We start from the raw sequence: 10,555 nt of genomic DNA, 5'->3' as shown, positions 1-10,555 counted from the left end.
GGTGGAGGTGGGGAGAGAATTGGAGATGGCAGAGAAGAGTGAAATAACAAGAAGCAAATCTCTGCGGAGAGAAGTTAGGGCTTCTGGAACGCAGTCACTTTAAGGCAAGCCTTGCAACCGGGAACCAGGAAGTCTTTGAACTTACGCCCTGGCCAATCAGGGAAGACTGCTTTGCTGCCAGGCACAGAAGGGAGTTAATTCGCAAAAAGCAGGAAGCTGCACACTTCATGATCCCGGTTCATCAAATATCGAGGCTTATATGCACTTCTGGATATCATGGGAGAAAGGTAGGGTCACTCCAGATCAATAATGCATGTTGCAGAGGGAAAATTTAAAGCACCCAAAATCAAAGTGGAAATTAAATTCAGTGTAGACTGCAGGGATTCATTCGAACTGGGAGGGTACAAAGATCGTGCAGACTACACCCAGAAGCCATTTTGGCCAGACTTCAAGAGGAACAACATACAAGACTTGGAGAGTTTGCATTTTATTAGGAGCCTTTTACACAGGTGTTTCCTTCTATTTTGCCAATTGCTTACCTGTGGTGCTTTGGTTTTTTCCTAGCGGTCTGGGCCGGCTGAGTGAGGGTGTGCATGATTTTGGAGGGTCGCAAACTCTGCCAAGAGAATGAACTGGGTTTCCCTTTGGAATAAGGGCACCAATTTTTTCCTCAAGGATAACTCAGCTGTTCGTTTCAGGGAGAGAGCCATGTTGGTCTGAAGCAGCTGGACAAAGTTTGAGTCCAGGGGGCACCTTGAAGACGGACAAAAGTTTAATTCTGGGTATAAGCCTTCATGCACATGCACATCTCTTCAAGTAACACTGTGGTTAACATCGGACTAGATCCTGAGAAACCCCGGTTCAAATCCCCTCTCTGCCCTGGAGGTTTGCTGGAGACTTCATCTAGACCAGCCTACATCACAAGGTTGTGGTGAAGAGCAAATGGAGGAAGGTCAAATATTCCGCTGCCCGAAGCTTGAAGGAAGCCCCTGGATAAAAAGATACGTTACAGGGGACTGATGAGCAAGGCTGTGACTGCAAAAAGTTGCATTTGACTCAGCGTGGTTCACAGCGGGTGCCTTGCTGATGCCATGGCAAAGATCCAGCAGGGGTGTTTGGTATCTCCAGGAGAAAACAAAGGAAGGGGGTCTTTTTAACAGAGGTCTGAGAGTGTCACTATTTCCCCTCCTCCTACCCTGTAGTTCAAAAAAGTATTGTTTTCCCATCTTAGCTTGACACCCTAACAAACAGAAAGAGAGGTGGTGATCTACTCTGAGAAGTGTTGCAAATCTTAAGGCAATCCTTTTTGGACTTCCTTCAACGTTGACCTGAGCAGGCCTGGTTCCTAATGCCCTGCTCCCTCAGCCTCGGTGACAATTAAAGAAGTATAGCCATCACCTCAAAAGTGGAAATGATTTTGCCGTTTCCAGAAATGCCTGCAGATTCTTCGCTGCAGGGAGACCTTTCATATTCCGCTCCAGTTTTTCCTCGGGGTGAAATTCTGTGGAAAAAAATGATAGCCATTGAACAGCTCATTGGGCAAGGGTGGGAAGGGATGTGTTATGCCCAAGTACGACCCCCCCCTTCCCCCAGCAGCCATGCTCTTTAAGAGCACCCGTGGCTCTTGGGGCGTCTTGGCGCTGAGGACATGAATCATAGAATCATAGAGTAGGAAGGGGCCATACAGGCCATCTAGTCCAACCCCCTGCTCTACGCAGGATCAGCCCTAAGCATCCTAAAGCAATGGGGAGAAGCTCTCTTCAATGATACAGCAGGCTTCCTCAACCAGGGTTTCATGAAACACTGAGGTTTCTTACCGGCCCTGAAAAGGTTTCCCAAATGGGTGGGGGTTAATTACTTTTCAATTTCTTAAATATTAATCACGTGCAATGACCAAATATGTTCATGTCGACCCACCCTACCCAAACCCCCAAAATGGGCAATGATGGATCTGGAGAAGGTGGGAAGGGGAGGGGCTCCAGGTGGGCGTGTACGCAGCTGTGCTTCCCAGCCATATTCTGCACAATCACGCTACTTCCTGGGCTTCTCTAAGCAGGAAGAATGTTTCAGGGGGTTCTCAGTATCGTGACCTGGGCTACGTGAAATGAAAAGCCATTGCAAGAACAAAGCAGTCTCCATGGGAAGGCTTATAGAATCATAGAGTTGGAAGGGAACGCCAGGGTCCAACCCCCTGCACAATGCAAGAACTCACAACTACCTGCCCACCCACTCACAATCTGCCTAAGTTCATAAAATCAGCCTTTCTGTCAGATGACTATCTAACCTCTGCTTTAAAAACTTCCAAAGAAGGAGAACTCACCACCTCCCAAGGAATCCTGTTCCACTGAGGAACTTCTTCTGGATGCTTAGCCGGAAATTCTTTTGAATTAATTTCTACCCATTGGTTCTGGTCTGACAGAAATTAACCGCTCCATCTTCTGTATGACAGACCTTCAAGTATTTGAAGATGGTTATCATATCACCTCTTAGTCATCTCTCTCCACGCTAAACAGACCAAGCTCCTTCAGATTTCCTCATATGAATTAATCTCCAAACACCTCACCATCTTTGTAGCCCTCCTCTTGACACGTTCCAGTTTCTGCACATCTTTCTTCAGCTGTGGTGCCCAAAACTGAACACAGTACTCCAAGCGAGGTCTAACCAAGCTGTCTCTCCAGATGCCCAATGGACTACAGTTACCATGAGCCCCTGCTAATGCTGACAGGGACTCATGGTAATTGTAGTCCATGGACATCGGGAGAACCACAGTTTTGGCCACCCCTGGCCTACAGCCTAGATCCTATCTGGCCACTGATGCCTTGTGGGATACTTCCTTCCAATTGTCAGTCGAGATGCAGATTTTTGGGGGAGGGGATTTATACTGCCTTGGTTATGTACACCACATACTTCTATTGCTTCAAAAGACCTTCCTGTTTTCTAGGGAGCTCCAGAGACAGACATTTCAGGGTCATGGGGGTCCTAAGTCTCTCAGAGAACCTATTTGCCAGACTTTAATAGCCAGAATTCTTTGGAAAGTTAGATTGGTAGGGCAAAGTTAGATTGGTAGGGCAGCAATATGAGTTTGAAGTAGAAAGTCAGCATGGGGCAGTGCTTAAAGTGCCGTACTGAATCTGTGGGCCCCGGTTCAAATCCCTGTTCTGCTATGGAAGCCTGCCAAGTATCAGATGAAAGATCTACCTCACAGGATTGTTGTGAGGGTAAAACAGAAGAGAGGAGAAGGATACAAGCTGCTTGGGGACTCCACTGGGGAGAAAGGTGGTGTATAAAGGAAGGGAATCAGTGAGTAGAGGGCTGCCACTTCACTCATTGTCTTCCGTTGAGGAGGAACTAGTTCCACGTCGGCCTCTCTGCTGAGGAATTCTGGGTGCTGCAGAGAATCCTGGGAGTGGTTCCTGAGCACCCACCTGGCGTGTGCCAGGCCTGTTTCCACTTGGCTGTTAACATGAACTCAGCCACAAAGCAAAGCACGCAGCCATCGATTTCCCTGCAAGGGAAGACCCAGTGGTCAGCCAACCGGCTGCTAGGTTTTCATGTGTTTTTTTTTAATGTCTTTGAATAATATTGGAATCCGTCTTGAGCTCTTTCCCGCACAGCAGCATAAACTGCATCCCGTCCCTGTCCATTCTCCCACAGCCCGGTACGGGTCAACTTTCCCGCCATGGTGTGGGTGTGTCCCTGCGCGGCTTGGCTGGCGGATCTTTATGTATACGGCTAAGTCACAAATCAAATAATGTCAGAAATACATGCTATAACTTTGTTGTTCTCCTCACCATTCTGTGCTCATCTAATTTGTCCGTAGGGATGTTAATGGCTGCCCGTCCGTTTGGACCTGTGGTGTTTCTGCACACGCACGCACTTTGTGTGTATGAGTGGGGAATCTAATGCCAATTTGTCTGGCAGGAGTTTGACTCATTCGTGCTGAACCAGACTCAGGAAGCAGCTCATTTCCAATTGCCACAGTCAAACGCGTTCACACGGCACAATTCATGGATCCCCCGTGGGAGTCCCTGGCTGGACCTGCCGGGCGGAGGAGCGTAAATTGCTTGGAGCGGCAAAGTCCCACAAACCTGCCTTGCCTCCACCCCATTGCTTGTATGGAACAAGGGGAAAGACAGGCCTCGGTTGAAAATAAATGGGCCAGAGGACAGAATTGCCTTCATTGCCTTGAGACTGTTCCTCTGACGCTCCGCTCCGAGGTGGGAGAACGTGTGTGTTCCTGAATCTGGGCTTCTCTGCTCCAGACTGGCCTGGCCCACATGCATGAATGGGAGCCGTGACATTGGCCCACAGCACAAGCCCTTTCCTGTGGAGAGCTCCCCTCCTGCGCAAGAGGCGCCAAAGTAATTTGTCTGCTCTTCTTGTGTTTAAGCAGTGGGCAAGAAATGCGATTTCGCTGCCATGCTGCAGCTAAATTCCTCTGGTGATTCCTCTGGTGATGATGCTAAAAACAAATGTTCCCCCCCCCCCCCCCGCATCTCAATTTTAAAAAGGTTGTGCCGAGCCAAATGGAAAGCGGGGATGGGGTGGGGAGAGGGGAAGGCAGCAAAACGCTTAAGTGATAGGATTTTCCCCCGAGAGGCCATTGGAGCTTTAACGGGTGATCAGCAGTCCAATCTCTCGCTGGCACAGCAGTTAAAAAAGAGCAAAATCTGTGCAGTAAAGAACTTTCATAAATGCTTGGTTCCCAGAGCAGCAGGCCGAGGAATACCCAACGTTAGCACTAAACGGCCTGGCTGCCCCTGGAGCCTCATTGGGGAAGGCGGAAGAGAAGCCGGAGCCAAACTCTTGAGCGGCTTCTTTCGGAGGTCTAGCCTGACCTTTGCCCAGGGCTCTGGAAGTGGCAGGGGGGAGGAGGCAGGCTTGCCAACTCCAGCTGGGGAAAATACTGGAGATTTGGGCGTAGAGGTGGAATTTGGGTAGGGGAAGGGCTCATTAGAATAGAATGTCATAGACACCACTCACAAAAGCACCACTCCAGTGGCTGTCATTTGGAGAAGAAGAGTTGGTTTTTATACCCTGCTTATCACTACCCAACTAAGCCTCAAAAGCGGCTGACAAGCACCTTTCCCTTCCTCTCCCCACAGCAGGCATCTTGTGAGGTAGGTGAGGCAGAGAGAGCTCAGAGAGAACTGCAACTGGCCCAAGGCCACACATTTGACTGCACGTGGAGGAGGGATGGGGGAATCAGACCTGGTTCTCCAGATTAGAGGATGCCGCTCTTAACCACTACACTGGGCTTGGCAACCTTATCTATGGTATACCATAGGGATTTCCCTCCAATGGTGCCATTTCCTCGTGGAGGGCGGGTCTTTGTCACCTCAGGCCCCACCTAGAGATCAGAACCCCTGGAGGAGGGCTGGTGGTAAGACAGCATCAAAATAAACTCCATCACACTTGTATCCATTTTACAGAACAGCTCCATAAAGCATCATGTTATTCACCCAGGAAGAACACTGATGCATCCTGATAACACAGCAGCTGTGGGCATGTTATACAGAAAGACGTGACTGCCAAGCAGAAGGGTTGCCAATTCAAAAGGCTTGCAAGGTACCTGCATGGCACAGCACATCGGAAATAAACGTTACCAACAAGGGACAACCCCGACCGTGGGATACATGGATGCAGACTGGGCAGGTGATGCTACAGACGGAAAGCCAACCAGTAGGCATTTATTCTTCCATGGAGGTGGAGCAGTCACCTGGAGAAGCAGGAAGCAAGAAACTGTAGCTGTTGCCTCAGCTGAAGCTGAGTGTATATCCCTGGCAGAAGGACACCGACGACTGAAATGGATACTGCAATTAATGCAAGGTTTGGGGCTAGAGGAAACCAAACCAGTACAGCTCTTCAAAGACAACTGAGGGTACATAAAACTTGCGTAGGCAGAGGAAATCAACTTAAGGACTAAAGACATGGAGGCGAAGCAAGAAACATTTGAGAAGAAGGGATTGTTGAGGTGCTGTACTCACCTGCGGATGAAATGATGGCAGACACATTCACCAAGGCCACTTTCTCAGGAAGAGTTTTGAAAGTCTATGTACGAAGATGACTTTTGTGGATTTTGTACACTAGACCTTGAGAAAGGGGCGTTGGAAAAGACAACATATGGTGCACAAAGAACTTAGGGGAGTCAGCAAAAAGACTATTAGATGGGATTAGGCATGTGTTTGCCTGAATTGAGGAGGAGAAGAAGCAGAAGTAGTAGTAGTAGTGGTGGTGGTGGTGGTGGTGGTTCTTATATGCCGCTTTTCTCTACCTGAAGGAGTCTCAAAGCGGCTTACATTTGCCTTCCCTTTCCTCTCCCCGCAAGTGACATCCTGTGAGGGAGGTGAGGCTAAAAGAGCCCTGATATTATTGCTCGGTCAGAACAGCTCTTCGACAGGTCTGCCCGTCAGCTGTTAAGCTAAAATGGTTGGCAGCCATTTAAACCTTCTCTTCTGCATCCCCCCTCCTTGCAAACAGAGGGAAGTGAAAGGGACTGCTGAAATGGCTGCAAACATTTCCATCAATTATTTTTGCTTCCCTCCATTTTATTATTTATTCAATTAATTTCTATGCCATCGCTACTAGACAGGCTAACAATCAGCATAAATTTTTTTTTTTATAAAAAACCAACTACCCTCCCCAACTTCCCCCCAAGCCCCTTCTCCTACCAAGGTGCAAAATTGCTGCCTTATGTGCCCAGAAAAGATGTAATGCAGACAAGGGTACCCAAAAGCAATGGAGGAGGGATAGATCTTCCAATTCATGGCCTCAACCCAATATCTGGTGAAACATCTTGCAGGCCCTGCAAACCTGAAGAAGTTCTGACATGGCCCTCGGCATTTTGAAGGGAGAGTAATGAAATGGATCCTTGAAATGGCTGCCTGCCATTTAAACCTAGCAGCTTGAACAGTTAGGCTATCAGCATTTCAGTTTAAATGGTGGCAACTTTTTAAACCCTCCCTTTCGCTTCCCCTCCTTCCAAAGGGAGGGAATGAAAAGGACCACTGACATGGCTGCCAGCCCATGGGCTCTGCAGGGGGGTTTCAAACTCAAGTTATGCAGTAGAGGCATTTAAATGGATCTCAGTCTCTTTAAATGCTTTGGAGCTGATAAATTCAGCTTTCCCAAATATTTTCTGTATCCCAGCACTGGTATGGGAATATTAGGAAATACCAATATTTTCTGGGTCCAAAATACCCAAACCTGAAAAAGACCCCAATAAAGACCTTGCAGGGGGGCAACAAAAAGACAGTTAGGATAGTGAGGACAGCACCTTTGCTCTCCTGTTAAATTCCTTGTCTCCAGCTTGATTCTCTTAGGGTAATTTCCTTTTTCTTTTGGGAAGAAAATCTTACCCTCTCTCAGCTAGAGATGTAGTTAGGAACCTATTTCCACCAGCTCTCCTCTTTTCAATCAAGTATATTAGTTCCTAAGTAAACCTTTATCTACTCCTTAATCAGGTTGTGCACTATGGCTGTGCTAATTACTCTAACAATAACTGGACTTGGTGTTTAATATGATCCCCACTACATTGTGTGAAGGTAATGGAGAAGAGGCCACCAGGCCCTGGGCCATCACAGTGATTGGCTAGCCTGCTCAATTGTCACAGAAGGTTCTCGAGCTATCGCGGGTGGAGTTACAGAGATCCACGAGAAAGACAATAGACGCCAAGGAGTCACAGGAATGAGGAAACAAGCCGTCTAAAGGCAGCAGCTGAGTGGGGAGGCATGTCTTCTGCTGTAGGCCACATGCTGGGAATGCCCATAAAATGTGCTATGCTTTATTGCATTGTACTGAATTTGCATGCTATGGGGGCTTTTTGTATAGGAAGATTTGCTTTCCAGTCTGCTGATCCCTGTGCCAGTTCCCTTAGGGAGTGACTTCCTAGCCCAAGACCCAAAGGAAACAGAATTACTAAGTGCCAAAGCCTCATCTTCACCCTCCTCCAGCTACATCAGTCTGCAATGGTATGGATGCCCTGGCATACATCTATGGTTTGTACTTGGAGTCCTGGCAGCTGCCTCCTGCATCCTTTCCCTTTCTGTGTAGCATCTCTAAGAAGCCTTTTAGTTCCATAAAAGGATCTTTGCCTGCCATTCCTCTCAAAGCCTGGTTATTCTAGCATCCCACTTACCTCTTCTCTATATGCACATCTGTGGATCTGGCATATGGTGACCCCTTGGGGTTTTCACACCAAGAGACCTTTAGGGTTGGTTTGTCATCGCTTGCCTCTGTGTCACAACCCTGGTGATTCTTTCAGCTCTCCCATCCAGCGAACCAGATCAGAGTAGCCTTCCAATATGCTTGAATTAAAATATTTGATTCCCTTTTTAAAGATTTTAAACCCCGTTTGGCTCTGAATCCATCAGTTGCAGCACCCTGCACAGGAGGACAAACTTGCAAATTCACGCCTGGTTTGCAAATTAAGATATGCTGTGCTGAACCGGGGCTTCTAGTATAGTCCTGCACATCTTGCAAGAGGCTCTCACCTTTGAAAATTAATCCACTTGGTAGCCCATTTGCTGGCAAACTGAGTGGGAGATGCAAGGCTGCCAGACCGAGAAGGATTTAAAGGAGGCTTTAAAACGACATGGCGGAAACCGATCTTTCAGGAGACTGAATGTTTTTTTGCTCTCGGTATGCATTTAGGAACATGATCTTAATGAATGCAAATATTAAGATATCGATTTTTCCCCCTGGCATGGCTTTCTCTATTGTTTAAGTGGCAGGGACCCAGGTGGGGAGACTTCGAAGTCCAGGCGAGAGTTCGTAGCAACACAATCGCCTGGACGATTGCCCTGGAGACGGCTTCTCCTCTTGCACGACCCCCCAGCACAAGTCAGGAGATGCTTGGCAGTCTATGGAGGGGACAGCTCTAAGCACTTGGGATCTGTGTGTTCGGACTTGCATGAAGAGTGTGAGGTTGCCGTGCTTTGTGTCCCACTGACTTTCGAAAGAGCTCCTTGATCAAGATCGGCACAAGGATTGCCATGGTGGAGATTTATCCCACCCTCCTCGTCCTGCCTTGTGTCCCAAAACATGGTGCAGAGTGCCAATTGTACATAAAACCGAATCAAGAATGAAGGAGGGGGGAGTCTAGCTTTCTCAATAGCGTTTTAAAAAACCTTTGTCACTTCTTGAAGCTTCGGGCCATGTCACCAGGATACAAGGACTAGCCGTTCACTTGTTGAGCTATCTTTGGACCTCCTTTCCCGAAAGCTGAGGCAATTTGTGGATTTGGCACCCCAGTTTGCTACAGGAACACCTCGCTTCAGGACTGGAATCAGGACTTCCTGGCTGGAGCCTGGCCTAGTGGAGAGGGCACTTTGAAACATCAGGCACAGAGGAGAACTGAGGGATGCAGGAAGGGTGGAGCTGCTCCTGGCGGGCAGCACAAATGCTCCTGACTGGCCAGGCCTGGGAGAAATCCTAGAGGCCTCCTTCCTTCCTGAAGACTTTCTTCCTCCTGCACCGGCTCCAACCCTCAGAACCAGAATCCAGGAACTGGGACCCCAACCTAGGCAACCTGCATCTGACCCCGTCCACTTTGAGATCTGCTTCCTACCTTGCACATATAATCAAGTCTCAAGTTTTTGTCTTGTGGGTCATGAATGCGAATCCTACTTCCCCATAGGGTACATGTTTTCCCCACCCCCGGCTGAGCTACATGCATGTCTCAGGTCTTTCAGGAAACCCTGCGGACTCAACTGTTGTCCTCAGAGTCATGCCAGGAACTGTAGCCAGAGTCCCAGGAGGGCAGAGTGCTCCAGGCGATCAGGACTCCCTGTACTTATTAGATCAGGCCTTGGAAAGCCTTTTAAAAGTTTCATCAGGAGGAGGAGGAGGACAAAGAGCTCCTGAGCCCCACCCAACCAGACGAGGTTGTGGCAGAAGCAGCAGCAACAGCAGCAGCGGCAGGCGAGGGTGAAAGAGCAAAAGAGAACAGGCTTCCCGAAACCCGTGACAGATCTGATGGATACTCTGGTGCCATATTGATTTAGACTCTTTGGCTTTTGACCAGAGACATAACCTAACAAAATACATTCTCGGCTATGAAATTGATCCGAGGAAGTTTCCAGGTTCAAAAGAGGCAGCGACCGGGAGATGGAAAGATAGAGCAGCTGTCCTGCTTTATCACCAGACTGGCCTTTTGCAGCGTGGCCCGTGCCAGGAAGAAGTCTCTGAGCATCACCAGGAGCTGTCCGTCCCCAGTTATTTGATGAGTGGCTACAGCTCTCTCAGTGACCAGACCCCCAGAGAACCAGCCCCGTACCTCACTTTAAAGAGACGTTCAGTTCCGAGACTCCCAAAGGCTTGACTTTATGTAGCCTGTGCCAGATCTTGTACTTGTGCAGCTCGGGAAAGGGCACAGAAGTCTACAGGGCGCCAAAACTTTCCCACAACCCCCTCTGGCCTCTGAATTTCCACCAGTCCTTATCCAAGCTTTTCTTTGGAGTCATAAGGGCTAGAGACTTGTAGCTTCCTGCATCATTTAATGTGTCACGTTAATGCTTATGCTTTGTTTTGGCCCTGCGTTCGGATTTCTGCTAGG

Source organism: Paroedura picta, chromosome 5, assembly GCF_049243985.1.
Source record: "Paroedura picta isolate Pp20150507F chromosome 5, Ppicta_v3.0, whole genome shotgun sequence".
NCBI lineage: Eukaryota > Metazoa > Chordata > Lepidosauria > Squamata > Gekkonidae > Paroedura > Paroedura picta.
This window is presented reverse-complemented; position numbering follows the sequence as displayed.